Genomic DNA, 16,790 nt, shown 5'->3' on the forward strand with positions numbered 1-16,790 from the left:
TCCCAAATAGGGGTAGCCCTCATGTGGACCTCTTAGAGGAAGTGGGTGTGGTCACCCAGGCCTATTTGCCCTTTCTGGTGCAAAAATTTACGATTCCACAAGGGCATTACTTTTTTCCAAAAGGGCACCCATAGTTGGGCAAAAGTAGTGCTCTTGACTTGAAAATTTTCCTTTTTCTCCTTTTTGTAGCTCAAATATAAAAAAATTGGGATTCCACAAGGGCATGACTTTTAGACCTGTATTTAGGCAAAAGTAGTGCCCTTGACTTAAAAATTTTCATTTTTCTTTTTCTTTTTTCAAGTCTCAAATTAGCATTAGGCTTGAATATATGTTTTTAGCCTATGGTACAAGTCTCTGAGGCCCACAAAAACAAATTCAATAGACCATTTGTTTATTTATATTATAAAAAAAGTGATAGGGTACTAGAAAATGATCAACAAGATCTACAACTCTACTTTTTCTTTCCACAGATTGACCATTTAGAGATTCTTACATGGAATGTATAAATCTGTAAATGGTCAACAGGATCTACAACCCTAACTTTTGTTTCCACAGATTGACCATTTAGAGATTCATACATGGAATGTATGAATCTCTCTTGAATGTATCATTCAGGAGAGTTTCTAGTGTTTGTTTGGAATTAGTATTTTAGGATTTTTTGGCATCGTGAAACTACTAGAAAATATATTTACTAAAGAGATTGATCCACACTATTTTTCAACACATGATCAAGTGGAAAACATTTTACATAGCCCCTTGGTGAAAAAATCTTCAAGCAACATTTGGGAATAGTCCCAAAATCCCATTTGGGAATAGTCCCAAAATCCACAAAAACTTAACATATGATCAAGTGGCAAACATAAATACAAAGATTGATTTCACATGATCAAGTGCAAAAAAAATTACAATCCCCTTTTATGAAGAGAAGTCTACTTGTTTCAAGTAATATCTAAACAATTAATTTTTTTCTCAACACAAAAACTTGTTCAAGGAAACTTTTATTTCATCAATAATAGTACAAAATTGCATCATTGACCAATATGTAGGCAGCTGAATATCTCATGGCTATCTCATGCCATGAAAAGCTCCATAAACTTTTGGTTCTTTTAGATTCAAAAATTTACCCAAGACATAGTTTCTCCTTCTTGGTGGTATGCAAGGTACATGCTCACATTATGCATGTGGATGCTTGCACATTCTTTTAGAGGTTGGCCTCAACCTCAACCCATGCTTAATGATTGATATCCTTCTTCTTGAAAGCTAGCTTTATTTGTGTTATCTTCATTATGATTCTCTTGAGAACAAAAACTTTTGTGAGCTCACAACTTCCATGGATAGTCTCACATATTATTAAAAATAAGAGAATAGAGACAGTAGAAAGAGGTGTATTGAACTTATGTAAAAAGGTACATGTAATTGTAACCTCCTTTCGAATACATACAAAGAGCTATGTTTGGATATTTATAATTTTTGTGGGAAAGTGCTTCTCAATTAAGCTATTGCTTCCTGATAGATTAAAAGTTGACATCCTTTAAATAAATCCATATAAAACTATAAGAAGAAAAGAGATGTAATAGCACTTCCTTAAAAGGTTTTTGAATTCATATAATCCTAAAATAAAAACTAGTCTTCTTGATTATCTACTAATCTTGTAAATGGCACTCATAATGCCTTTCCTAAAAGGTTTCAGAACTCATATAATCTTAAAATAAAAACTTGTCATCTTGCTAATCCACTAATCTTATAAATGGCACTCCTTAATGTCTTCTATTATATGCAATCTTTTACCATGATAGGCAAGTGCATTAACAAACTTCCATGGTCACTCTCACATATTAATAAAAATAGAAGAGTAGATGAGAATCTTAAACAAATAAAAAAGGTTTATTTAAATTATACTGACATGGATCCACTTCTAGGAAAAATAGAGAAAATAGTGACTCGTAAGAAAATATATTATTCAAACCAAATCAAAATGTGCACAAGCTAGTACAATTATATATACAAAGCTTGTTTCCAAAAATGTGTGCCATCAAAAGATAATGTGAGCATCCTCCTCAATCTTCTAAATCCTCTTCACCTATAAAATTAAATCTAATCTTCCAAATTAAATCAAAATGTGCAAAAGCTAGCACAATTATATACAAAACTTGTTTCCCAAAATGTGTGCGGTCAAATAATAATGTGTGTATCCTTCTCAATCTTATGAATCCTCTTCACCTATAAAATACCCAACAATAAATTGGTCAACAAATATTCCATGAGCATACAAACCATCACCACACACATATTTTCCAAGCATAAGTAACCCAAGAATCACCCTGCCATACAAACCAACTGTAACAAACATTGGAGGCCCCAAATATATGTTAGTGTATGCCCAACGTATTAATATTTAAAATGGCTTCACCCATGATATTAAAAAAATTTGGCATGACCCAAAGATAATCCAAGTATCCCCGAATTATCTAACAGGGTAGAATAATATTTTTAAGAGAGCTTAAAATACATTCTCATAGCATTCCCTCCTGCTTGAGTTTGCAATTGCTCTCAATTGTGGGTTTGTTGAAAAGGAGCAGCAGATCAAAAAACTAGATTTTGAGGCCAACTTTTACAAGTGCTGAGATAGAAATTAGATTCATACAGATGCCAGGTACATACAAAGTGTCAGCAAGAGTATATATGTCCCCAATAAAAAATGGTAGTTCCACATTACCAATGCCTTTAATGGCATAGGATGCATTATTAGCACACAAAACTACACCACCTTGATGGATCATCTCTCAAGGTATTAAGCAGCTTCTTATAGTAAGTGATGTGCTTTGTAGCACCCAAATCAGATAACCAATCAACATACAGAAATGACAAACAAGAAGCAAATATATCACTGCATTTGACTACTAAGGCATCATTGATGTTTCCACACAGTTTACACAGCAAAGAAATGGGTACACTGAAGTATATCTAACACAAACAATAGCTTCAAGTGACTTAGAGTACCTCAAATATCTGCTCAATGCATGTGAAAAACTTACCAAATCAGCAAACTATAGGTCAAAAGTTACTAGCAAAATCGACACATGTAGAATTTATAAGTCGAAATCTGCTAATGTGGAGTTAATAGGTTGGAAGCTGATGTGGCATCATCAAGTCAATAGGTCGAAAGCTGAAGGTAGAGTCATCAGGTTAGAAACAACTGGACTGATGGACGCAAAACCAGCTGACGAGGATGGATATTGAACCAGCTATTGGATGGAATCCAATGGATGGAATCCGAATTGGCTGATGGATGAACATTAAATCAATTAGCTGATGAAAGCTAAAAGCCGAAAGCCGAATGCCAAAGGTAGAAGTCCGAAGTCCGAATGCCGAATGTAGTAAACCCGGCCAAATGATGAAAGCTAAGTGCTAAAGGCTGACTACTAAAGCGAAAGCCGCATACAAATGCCGAGCATAGAGTGTTGAAAAGCGAAAAGCCGAACTTAGTAAACCCAGCCAAGAGAGTAAACCCAGCCAACTGCTAAATGTGCATACCCGAGCATCAAATGTTGAAAGCTAAAAGCCTTAAGTCGAACACCTAAATGTGAAAAGCTGAAGCCCAAAAAGTAAACCCGACAAAGAATGAAAGTCGATATCTACTGACAAGGAAGTCGCAATCAAATGATGAAAAGCTAAATACGGATAGCCAATCTCTAAAGACCAATTGTTGAAAGCCTGAATGCTGAAGTCGAATGCTTTAACATGGAATGCCTGAAGTAGAATGGCTGAATACAAAAAGTCAAACACTGAACGGCTGACCGAGCAAAGTCGACTAACGTAGTTGATGAATTAGGAAGTCTGATGCCAAAAGCTTTAAGCTGAAGATTGAATTGCTCATCGAGCAAAACCAACGAATGCAATTGAATGGTTGATCGAGCACAAATGAAGCTGGATGCTAAATGTACGAATGCCATATACGCACATCCAAAGCTCCCCAAAATTTCGCACATGGGGAGGGTTCTAGTACTTCTACTAGCTTCCCAATGTTGAAGAGTTCATGCTACTTCACAACCAATGGAGGCCTGGCATGAAGCATGTCTACATTGCCTATCCCTTTCCATACTCTTTCCATGTTGCCTTGAGAAGATCCTGCCATCGGGGCTGATCAAAGCTTCCTACCACTTTGCTTTGCATTCAGCTCTGCGGATAGGTATAGAACTTTCCCACTTAACCCCGGTCACTGCCTTCATGGTGTGGTATCGTGGACCATCTACTTCTTAGCAACACAACAACTTCACCCAATAACTTGGGTGGCATGAGGACATGTTCACCATTAGGAAAGGGAGTTTGTTAACTACTCCATTGGTTAACATGATTTTGACATTGCCTACCCTACTGCAAGGTGCTTTGCTATCTTACCTGTGTAAACTTGTACTTATCTTTTATAAGAAGATGTTGGAACATATGAAGCAGTCTTACCATAAGCTTAATGTCAAATAGGGAAAGTGTATGGACTTAATATACATAGTTGCTTAAGACTAGTAAATAGAGGCCACACTATTTTTTAAGTTTGGTTGGCCTAGTGTGAAAACTAGTCATTTGTATATAAGTAGTTTTTGATAATAAGCAATTTTGCAATAGTTTTCTTGTGAGCTCTCCTTCTTCTTTTGCTTGCTAGATGGATGCATGATTGAATAGGTTTGATTGTAGGTTTCTCTCTTCGATTAGCTTTTTCTTTTCCCACTTTTTGTAAGAGAACTATTGCAAAGGACCGTCTCTTCTTGCCCTCAATCTAGGCATTAAGAGCTCTCCTTGTACCCCTTTGGCAAGGAGCATTCCAATGTGACAACAGAGTGAGGAAGCAACATATGAGCTAGCACACCCACAATGGGAAGCTACATTTGCATCTCGAAGATAAGACCCAAAGACACATGCTTTTTGGCAAGGATAAGGTAAGATCTTGACTTGAACACATGGTGTGTGTGTGTGTGTGTGTAGAGAGAGAGAGAGAGAGAGAGAGAGAGAGAGAGAGAGAGATCGAGAGAGAGAGAGAGAGAGAGAGAGAGAGAGAGAGAGAGAGAGAGAGAGAGAGAGAGATCTCAAGAGACAGAGTATTGCACGACTCAATGAGATGATTAGATGAATTAAGTGATGTTCACCAAGTATAATGCTTTTGTAGGATCTTTTGACCCATATAAATATCACACTCTAATAAGTGGATGCCACATGGTATAGTTTATCTCATCCACTTATAAGAGTGTGTTCACACACACTACTAGAACAATAATCCTTTTAGGGGCTATTACGCACACATACACACACACACACACACACACACACACACACATAAACATTAATTCATACACACACAAGACTCTAAAACCCAGAGAGAGAGAGAGAGAGAGAGAGAGAGAGAGAGAGAGAGAGAGTTCTAATAAATGACTTTAAAAGACCATAAAGGTCTATGAGACAAAAACTTACAAAGTTGTGTTACAAAATTTGGTAACATATAAAATGAAATGGATAAAAGGAAATTTGTCTACCTTAAGCCCAAGGCCCTTGCCTTGGGCTTAATATACATCATGTCAGCATTGGTCTCACATTGGTGTGCCATGACTATCAACATCCACATCCACATCAACATAAACATCCATATCCATATCCATATCCACATCTATAAGGTAGGATGCATACACTGCTAGGGGAGGACATTTTTTAAGTAGATTTTAGATTTGGAGTTGTTGCGCATAAAAGGGACTCTCCTTTGTGGTTGGCATCGTCATGTTCCTTGGATTTGGCTAGCCCTCTTAATAGTGACTCCCCATGGATGTGCGCAGAGAGAGAGAGAGAGAGAGAGAGAGAGAGAGAGAGAGAGAGAGAGAGAGAGAGAGAGAGAGAGAGAGAGAGAGAGAGAGAGAGAGAGAGAGAGAGAGAGAGAGAGAGAGAGAACGTCACCACCCAAGCCGGCACGCACATGCAAAAACCCACCAGGCAAGCAAATGTTGAAATAATGCACCAAAATATGACATTGGGGACATGGGCATGTGGTTCAAAGTCCTTATAGCCATTATACATATGATATATTATGGTCAAAGGAGGATCCAAATCAACATATTCTAGACACCTATTGTTGCAAGTGGGAAGAGGTTCAAACTTGGCAGCAATTTTGGAGATCTTGGAGGTGCTCACACTTCAAGGGTATCTTAGGGTTTTACTTAAGGGTTAAAACCACACTCTTAATCCATTGTCCTTCAGCCTATTTAAAGGTAATTATCTAATGCAAGAGCATAACATCCTTATCCTATCTCATTATTCTCATTATGCTATATGAGTTTAATCATCTATCTTAGGCCCCCATAAAGCCAACATGGTATCAAAGCCATGATCTTCAATCTTTATGCCCGCATCTTCATTTATTAATCTTGATTAGTGTGGGTCTCCTACCTCTCTACCCCCAATCAACGGAGGATTGGTTTCATTTCCCACACCCCACCATTGGTCAAAATTCCTTTTGGGGCGGCCCTTGCCCATTTGAAAGGTGTAGAGGTAGAGCATGTCAATCGAGAAAAAGAAGTTGCCACGTGTCGAAATTAGCGCTACACAACAAAAGTCTGCGATTTTTGGAAAAAATGTAATGGCAAGCATTTTATGGCGTCTTAGTCTAATTCCTCAAATACCCTAGAGTTTTTTAGCCTTTCAAATCCACCTATGTTGTCCATTTTGTGAAAAAGCGATCGTGGAAGCTGTCCTCACCATGTGTACTACATAGAGAGTCACTTTGGCATAACGGTAATTATGGCATCATTATTAAAGCTAATCTTATGTTTAGTGGCTTCAAAATCAAGCTAATTTATTTCTAAAGCACCATTTTAAAGCATTTTATCTAACTGTTTGAGGAAGGCCATCGACTTTTATGCTTCAAAGTGCCACATCTTTACTATCCCAAAACAATGAGTTTTCTCTGTAATCCTTAACTAATGCTAGATTAATCCTTGATTCTATTAGTTTAATCATCATTCCTCATGTGAATCCTCAAATTCCAAGCATCTAAAGCCTAAAAGAAAGGGTAAGAAGTCAAAGACCAAAACCAAAGTAGACACTAAACCATGGTACTAGTAAAAGAATGCACAACAAAAGATGGGAAAGTGGAACATAGGAGAGAGAGAGAGAGAGAGAGAAATGGAGAGAAAACATAGGTGTATACATGCTCTCAATATCACCAAACAAGAAGCACAAGCTAGTATAAGTACCGAGAAAGAGGGGAAGATGACCTCGTATGTGAGGGACTGCAAGAAGCCAATATGTAGAGGCACTGAGGCATGTAAGTGGCAAATACCCAAGTCAGGTGTGAGGAGGGAATTGCCCGGCTATATGCATGCCTAAGTAGGGGTAGCCGACTAGCTCTCTCATGACTAGGGAAAAAGCCAAGACTCTATAACATGGGGAAAAGTGGGAATATGATGTGAGGGGTGACTAGCCCCTCTAGCTAACATGGTCAGCCCTAAAGGCTGAAATAGGACACCATAAAGGAAGCCAGCAGCAAGGGGATGATGATGTCTAACACCCCTTGTCAACACCAGATGTTGAGTGAACTCCGAGAAGCCAGAGACGACGTCCTCGATCATAGATGAAATTTTGACTTGAGTAACACGTACCAAGAAATCTCCACAAGTAATCTCCTCAACAACTCAGCTACAAAAGCAATAGAACAAGCTGCCACGTACACCGCTCCTCTAGAAGAAAACAACCATATAGGCTGTGTCATGCTGCTCTAAATAATGATTCCATTCCCAAGTGTAAGAACGCTCCTTGAAGTCGAATGTCGTGTTTTCAGCCTGGAGAAGGTATGAAAAACCTTATAACTAACCAACAGATCCTATAGATAATCAATCCTAGGAGAAGCAGGTTGCTCCTCACTGGAACCCTTTGACTCCATCGGCTCAAACTCTATTAACAAGAGTTGCCAAATGTTGAAAAGAAGCATCCTCTGGAAAGGTCGGCATCGCAAGATGTAAAGACTCTATAGAAAAGATGGGGTCCATCTACTCAAACTCCATACCATGAGTTGTCCAATGCTGTACACAAGCACACTCCAGTGAGGTGGGCATTGCCAGATGAAAGGACTCCACATTCCCTTATGAAAAATGATGTCATCGGATTGGTACAATTCCAACCTGATTCTGATAAACTCTGGAAGTACCACTGTGCCCCAAGCACGGCTAGCAACCACAAATCCAAAGTATCCCATCGAGTCTGAAAGTCCAACAACAACCATGCACACCGCATCAAACCAAATGCAAAATTAGTAAGGGGAGGGGCAGCCTCAGAAGCATCACAAAGAGAGGTAGAGGTAGACTCCTCACAATGAGGAAGGGAAGCAGGAATATAAATTGCAGTGGTAACAAAGTCCTCAAAAGCATCATTGAGAGCAGAAGACTCTTCCATAGAATTAGATCCTGAAAAACAAAATGATCATTGTGAAAGGATCACACCTCACATGCAAAACACCCTCCTTTCTCTGTAAACACTACAAAGAACATAAGCTTGGACAAAATAAACACCACAAAGCCTCAGATCAACCAATCAGCATCAGCAACAAAGAAGCTTGTAGGAGGAAAATGCAGCACATACACTGCTGCTGCCCTACATAGAGCAGGCTGATAACACTATAGGAGTCCTTGGGACAGATACTAATGAAGATTGACAACAAAGCTGCAAACGGTGTAGTGCCAAGAAGAGGGCAAACTGACTAGCAGTAGATCTGAAAAAAACATAGGAAAGAGGAGGGAGAAACTAACACTGAAGCCATTGGCACTCGAAAGAAGGTACAGCCAAAGATGGGAAACTAGAAACACAGGAGAGAGAGAGAGATGGAGAGAAAACATAGGTGTATACCTACTCTCAATATCACCAAACAAGAAGCACAAGTCCCGAGCAAGAGGGGAAGATGACCTTGTATGTGAGGGACTGCAGCAAGCCAATATGTAGAGGCACTAAGGCATGCAAGTGGAAAATACCCAAGTCAAGTGTGAGGAAGGAATGACCCGGCTATATATATGCCTAAGTAGGGGTAGCCGACCAACTCTCTCATGACTAGGGAAAAAGCTAAGACTCCATAAAATGGGGAAAAGTTGGAATATGATGTGAGGGGTGACCAACCCCTCTAGATAACATGGTCAGCCCTAAAGAATAAAATGGGACACCACAAAGGAAGCCAGCAGCAAGGGGATAATGATGTCTAACACTATCACTATGCCAAAAGCCAAGGTCTTTCTGTTTTTAGTCTACTCACATGCATCTTTATGGTCACGAGGTTTTCTAGCATCTCAAAAATCTTTGTGTGAGGGTTTAGACACTTCCCTTGAGCTTCCAAAGCCAAGTGGTAAGACCTACCCAATAAAATGGCCAACTCAATTAAACTTGACAAATTTAAAGGCTACAACTTTCATAGTTAGCAAAAAAAATAAATTTACCCTTGTGAGCAAAGGGTTGTGGGGTGTTGCAAATGGGAAGGAGAAAATGCCAACCACTAGGGATGAAAAGATCTTTTGGATCAACAAAGATGGAAAAACTTTGGCTTGGGACTAAGTGATACATATATCCATCACATAGATGGAAAAGATTCATCCAATGAGGTATGGAATACTCTAGATACTTTATTTGGGACACAGTCCAAAAATTCTAAAATCAACCTTTTAATCAAAAAATTTGAGCTTAAGTTGAACCTAGGAGAGTCACTTCTGACTTATCTCAACTATATGAAAAGTATTTTAACCCAGCTTGTAGGGATAAAAAAGACCATTGAAGAAGATGTGATCATAGCTGTGTTCTTGAAGAGCCTACCCCAAGAGGAGTTTGGTAACATTATTGCCACACTCACAAACTTGTCGGCACACAAAAATTAATAGATATGGAAGCATCCCTTCTAGACAAAGACACCAAAGTCAAGCAAAGGCAACTTGGAAGGAGCTTTCTAGACAAAGATACCAAAGTTAAGCAAGGCACTTCGGAAGGAGCTTTCTTCAACAAAGCATGCTACAAAAAGATTGGTAAAGCGCCCTTCAAAGGTACAAATCAGAAAAAGGATTTTCCTAAGAAGTCATACAGCTTCTGAGGGAAACCAACATATGAAGAAAAAGATTGTTTCTATAGAAACAAAGCACAAATCTTCTTACATATGAAGATAACTCAAGTGGAGAAGAAGAAAAAGAGAAAGAGAAGGTGCCTCAGTCAAGGCTAACTACATTGAAGACCAATGGGCTTTCTAGACTAGCTAAAACCAGCCCACCACCTGTGGTCTCCCCTCTATCCTCAGTGAATTGTAGTCATAACTAGTTGTCTAAAATCTGTCATCATAACTAACATTGTGAATAGTAAATAGAGCTAGCATTAAAACAATACACCAAAATATGGCATTGGGGATATGGGCATATGGTTCAAAGGTCTTATTGGCATATAGTATATTATGGTCAAAGGAGGATGTGATTATTTGGTGAGCTTGCTTGGAGAGCTTTCTTTGAAAGCTTTTGAAAATGGCAAGCTTTTGGACCTTTCATGTCTCTTGTGTGCTTAAAAACCTCATCACACCCAATCCATTGTATGCAAAAGAATATTAACTAAAATACCATTTGAGATAGGAAAATCCAATGAAGAGTAAAAGGCATACAACATACCATGACAAGGAGATTATCTATGATCGATACATCTCAAAACTAGATAAATGGTTAGTACATTTCAACGTACTATTTGATTGCCCACCATTAAAAATAATGTTTCATTAATGTAATATCATCAACCTATTCATGTAATATGATTAAAAAAATGTTCCATAAATGTAATATGATCAACATATTCATGCAATGTGATCAACAATGCTAGTTTCCACTCAAAAGAAAAACATAGTGATTACCATCTTATACCAAAAACTTTTTGCCTCTCAAATTCGACCACTCATCACATCAGTGAGCTCTTCTTCAAACATTGTGTGTTCTCACCACAAATTAAGACGATTGATGATTCCACTTGTGAAGTGGTAGGGACGTTCTCACAAAATGGGACTATTGCTGATTCCTCAACCATTGTTGCGTATTGCTTACTTCCATCTCACTTGACAATCTCTTTGTTTATGATCATAGGTTGTATCATGACATATACCTAAAAATATACAATTCAAACACAATTAATAATCACATATAACCCAATCTTGCATAGACAATTAGCAACAACCCATACACAAGCAACTATGAGAGATAGAGATGTGTAGTGGAGAAAAACACAAACAATCTCACACACCAATTACACATGTCTTAAAAGATAAAAGTAAGATAATAAAGATCTTATGTATTTAAATAGGAATTACACCAATGACTAATGAAAACCTGAGTACTATGATGTTAGCCTTGGAAGCTCTAGTGTGAATAGTCATAGACATTGACAGCTTCTACCCTGTGTGCTGGCAAGGGTTTTTTCCTGTGTGAACACACTCTTGTGTAGCCACATCAGTCCTAGGGCCAGGGCTACTAGTACTCTTATACTCCACTCATTTCATATCATTATCATTGAGTACTTTTAGCTATCGCTTCTGATCTCCTTCTCACTGCATGTGTGTGTGTAGCGCATCTACACCCTCATCCAACATTGGTATCAAAGAAGTGTTCAATGTCTCAGTTTCAGAGCTTACATTCACATTTGATTGTTAGCACCCGCAACCATCGTTCGCATTTTCTCTCACCTTGACTTCCTACAATTGGCCTTGATATCTCTCCTTCATTGGCGTTCACCCTGCGCTGGTCCTCACATTGGCCTTGACGCTCTCCTCATTGGTGTCGCCTCCTATCAAAGTGATGTATCAATAAGCTCTTGCACTTTGCATTTCTCACAGTTTAGGGTTTCTACCTCCTTATGTATATTGGTCAGCTTTTCTTTCTATTACTATACATTTTTCTTTCTGTTGCTATACATTCTGGGCAACTTTGCACATTAGCTCTACATATAGCTTTTAGAGGAGTTCCGCATTGGATTTCAGTATATCTGATGAGTTTTGATGCTTTTGCTATTGTTGCTATTGTTGCTATTGTCTAAGTACTAGCATTCCTTTTGGCATTGGACTTGTGTGTCACCTAAGGAGGATCCTAGAGGGTGTGACTAGGTGATGCACGGGTTTGCAGTTGCTAGGACACCCATGCGTGCGTTGAATGTTTAATTAAATTGGCTAAGGTTGAAGGGATAAAGTTGAAATACTATGGTTTGGAGGTAATGATTTTTAGCATGTGGTTTTGGGCTAATGGTTTTTTAAAAACTAAAGTCATGCTTACTCTATTCGTTAATAGTAATAGTGCATGGTAGGCTAGGAGAGAAAGAATATGTTTTCAATGCTAGTAGCCTAGGCATATCATGAGTGACTATCCTAATGCACTAATATTGTCCCATGCTACTCAAAGTACCATAGACCAACAACTTCAGTGCAAAGTAATCAAGGACCCTCGCCCCAAAAAGAAAATGTTTTGGTGCTAGTAGACTGGGTATATCATGAGTGAGTGTCCTACTACACCAATCTCATGCCCATACTGCTCAAATTACCATAGGACCCCACTTCCAAAGACTAGCAACTTTAGTGGTGCAAAGTGCAAGGTAATCAAGGACCCCCACCCCAAAACTAGGGAAACCAAATAAGAAACTTCCAAAGTCAATCTGCCATGTCCAAAGCCATTATTATTACATACTTAGAAGAAGAAGAAGAAGTGGGAAGAATTAATTTGCCTACTGAGCATTAGGATTGAAATCAATAATTCTCCATTATCAAAGCACCAACAGACTATCAAGGTAAACAATTTAAGCTTCTAATTGATTATGGTAGAACTCATTGAGCATCACGGTCAGAATCAATAATTCTCCACCATTATCAAAGCACTAGCACATTATCAAGGTAAATAATTTAAGCTTCTAATTGATTCTGGTAAAACTCATTCATTTAAATCTCATGGCTATTTATGAAAGTTGAATCTAGACCTGAGAAGTGGTAAACCAATGCAAGTTGAATTGGCTAGAGGATGCTTCTCACCCATCATGAGACAAAAAACATTGAGTTTTCTCTAGACAATAATGCAACTGAATGTAGATTCAAAGTTTCGCCTCTTGGATTACATAATGGTATTCTAGGGATGGATTAACTCACTCAAAATCAGGCAATATTCATTGCCACAAAGGGACCATTACATTTATGGACACTCATTAGAACAAGGTACAAGGAAATAGAGTGATCAGAACTCCCACCTTACAACTTGTAAAGGCATCTAGAATGCTTAAGGCCCTAAGAAAGAAGCATGAAATTTACATTTTCAAGCTTAATCTGGTTTGCAAGGAGCTAGATTCTAAAAATCCTGAGTAATTAAGCAAACATGCTAATATATTTCCAAAGGATCAGACAAAGATACCAGGAGCATAACCTATTGTTGTTGCAAAGAGGGCTTGTAAGATGTCTATTCCCAAAGCTATTAAGCTCAAGGAGCAATTGAGTAGATCTTGGCTCTTGTGCTTTTTCAGAAGAAGAAAGATGATACCTTAAGGCTATGCATAGATTATCGAGGATTGTATCGGTTAACAATCAAAAATAAATATCCAATCCAAAGGATAGATTAGCTTTTGGACTATCTTTATGGTGCTCAGATATTCACAAAGATTGATATGAAACCTCATTACTATCATATCAAAATTAAGAAGAAGGATATTCCAAAGATTGTGTGCCAATATAAGGTATAAACATTACGAATTCATAGTAATGCCCTTTAGTCTTATTGATGCTCCTACTGTGCGATTTTTAATCAACTCTGATGTAAGAAATCTTTAAGGATATTTTATATGATTTTGTTCTTGTGTTTGTTTATGACATTCTCGTTTATTCAAAGAATGCAGCCCGAACATGAGAGGCATGTTTATAAAGTTTTGGAAATCCTGAGAAGATATAGAATCTTTGCCAAAAGGAGCTAATGCACTTTCTTTACTGATTAGATTAAATATCTAGGATTCAATTTTTCAAATGATGAAATCTCAGCTGATCCAGCTAAAGTACAAGTTGTCATTGATTGGCTAGAGCCTAAGTCTGTAAGAAGTTTGAGGATTTCTTGGTTTGACAAGATGAAACCGCATATTTATTCAAAGATACACCAAGATTTCCTTTCCCTTGATATTACTTCTTCAGAAGGACGTGCCAATGTGTCAAAGTGCTTTGACAAGCTCAAAGTTACCTTGGTAATTAACCTTATGCTAAAATTTCCACAGTTTCGCAAACCCTTTGAGGTTATTATAAAAATAAGTGGATTTTTAATTGGAGGAATTCTTATTCAAGACGGCTAACCTATGGCTTATGAGTCTCGTAAATGTTGCAAGAGTTTGACTTTGAGATAAAGCACAGATGTGGGAAGGAGAATGTAGTTGTTGACACTCTTAGTTAAAAGGTTAGCAATAACTATGCTCTCTAACCCTTTGCTTGCCAAGATGAAAGAGGAGATTGGGATAAATGAGTTCTTCACCCCAATTATAGCTTTTATTGAAGCAAGAGAGTAAGCCTCCTCTCAAGAGTTAAGGAAATTTCAAGGATACAAGGTGGAATATGATTGTTTATATTTTAACAATCACGTGTGTGTTCCTCAAAAGGGTGATTAAAAGAAGGATTCTAGTCAAAGATCACGATAGCCTTATTGTTGGACATCCTGGATATATCAAGAGATTCATGGCAATCAAGATGAGCTTCTTATAGACTAGATTGAAATGGGATTTATTAAATCATGTACGGCAACACCTCAGGTGTCAAAAGATTAATCATGAAAGGGCAAAAATGCATGGAAAGCTGCATCCCCTCAATATATATTCCACAAATGAAATGGGAATACATAAGTATATACTTTGTTACTAGTCTACCATCAAGTGCCGGCTATGATTCTATATTTGCAGTGGGGTTGACAGGCTGACTAAGGTCACACATTTGATTCCATCTTACAGCATTGGATGTAGTGAAGCTATTCCTGCATGAAATATTTTGACTTCATGGATTGCCTTGCACAATTATCAATGATCGAGATGCCAAATTCATTTCTAAATTTTTGACATCCTTTTTTGGGTCAATTGAAACTTTGCTTGATTTAAGCATAGCTTATCATCATGAATCTAATGGTCACATAGAATGGGTCAATCAAGTTATTAAATAACTCTTAAAACTTTCAGTGGGCCGCCTGGCGAGCCAAAGAGATGAGATGGTTGAATTATCTTCACATTTAGTGGAATTTGCCTATACAAAAGTATTGGTATGATATCTTTTAAGGCACTGTATGGACAAGAATGTCTTACACCCTTAAATTGGTTAGATCCCTTGATTAGAGTGGAAGTCTCAAAGAAGCACATACTAGATGAGATGAGCCATCAGATGTAACAGATGTAATCAAAACAGATGTAATCAATAAAGAAAGACATCAAGGTTACTCAAGATAAGCAAATGCATTATGACAATTTGAAGAGATCTTCTAAAGAGAATTTGAAAAAGGAGACACGATGTTTCTTTGAGTATGACCCAAGAGAAGTTCTCTCTTCTTAAAAAGAAAGTATATTGTAGACCATATGTTATTACTCATGGGATTGCAGAATAAGCTTATGAACTTCTTCTCTCTCCTCATCTTTGGATCCACAATGTATTTATGTAAGTTTACTAAAGAGGTATATCCCAGATCCTAATCATGTTTTAGAGGATGATCAAGTAAATATATGTTATGAGAAGTTAATTAATGGAATATTTCTATTTTTAAAATTTTTATTATTTATAAATTCTCCTATACGGGCTTAGATTGGGATGGTTTTCTAAATTTGGATGATCGTAGCTTACTTTACGCATATGCAGGTGAGTCCATACATGCATAGGATTATTGGTTACATTATCTTGATATTATCACTTTTATTTAGTTATTTATATTTTTAATTAATTTATTTATTAATTGATTTGAATAGTTGATGTTTTGAGTGTCGACGAATTTTATTTGATTTTGTGATAAAAAGCGCTATTAATTCATTTTAGGTATGTCATCCATATTTATTGATGATGTATATATATCTAACAGGACATGTGAAAGCTCCCTTGTGCATATTTGATTTTTAAAGAGATGTACACATTTATATAATTTTAGGTTTACATATATTTTTTAGTAAATTAGCTTGCATGTCCAATAAAGAAAGCTATTTTTGAAGAAGTCGATATATTTGTAAAAGGACACTATTTTGACCCTCACAAGTTATTTCAATAAATATGAGAAATCATGGACTCACTCTTATGTGGGGGGAAATTAGACCCAATCTTGTGTTTTTTGTAATTATTTATTATACTTTATTCTTTATGTTTAATACTTTGCAATCAATTTATTGGGTCCATGTCAACCTCCCATAACAATGGTATCAGAGCCAAGATTCATTGCAAAATTTGAAAGCAGTGAAGAACCAGAAGATAAAGAAGCCTTGGCTTCAAAAAAAGAAGCCTTGGACTTCAAGAAAAGGTAAATTTTCATTCACAAATTACAAGGAAACTCAAAGGTTAAAAGAAAGATTATTTTTGTCCATTGGATAACCAAAATCCATGTTTGGTTTATCCATAAGCTAAAGAAAGGTGGAAAACCACTTCTGAAAACTACCTAAAACTCCAAAAGTAGTTTTGCTAAATTTTAAATCTCTTTCTGATCTAACACCACAAATGAAATTCTCCCAATCTCTGGGCTTCAAAACCACTCTTCCCATGTTCTTTAGCTGAAACATTAAATCTTTAAGTTTTTTTAAAA

The sequence above is a fragment of the Cibotium barometz genome, chromosome 7, assembly GCF_041138505.1.
Source record: "Cibotium barometz isolate CiBa-2024 chromosome 7, ASM4113850v1, whole genome shotgun sequence".
Classification (NCBI taxonomy): domain Eukaryota; kingdom Viridiplantae; phylum Streptophyta; class Polypodiopsida; order Cyatheales; family Cibotiaceae; genus Cibotium; species Cibotium barometz.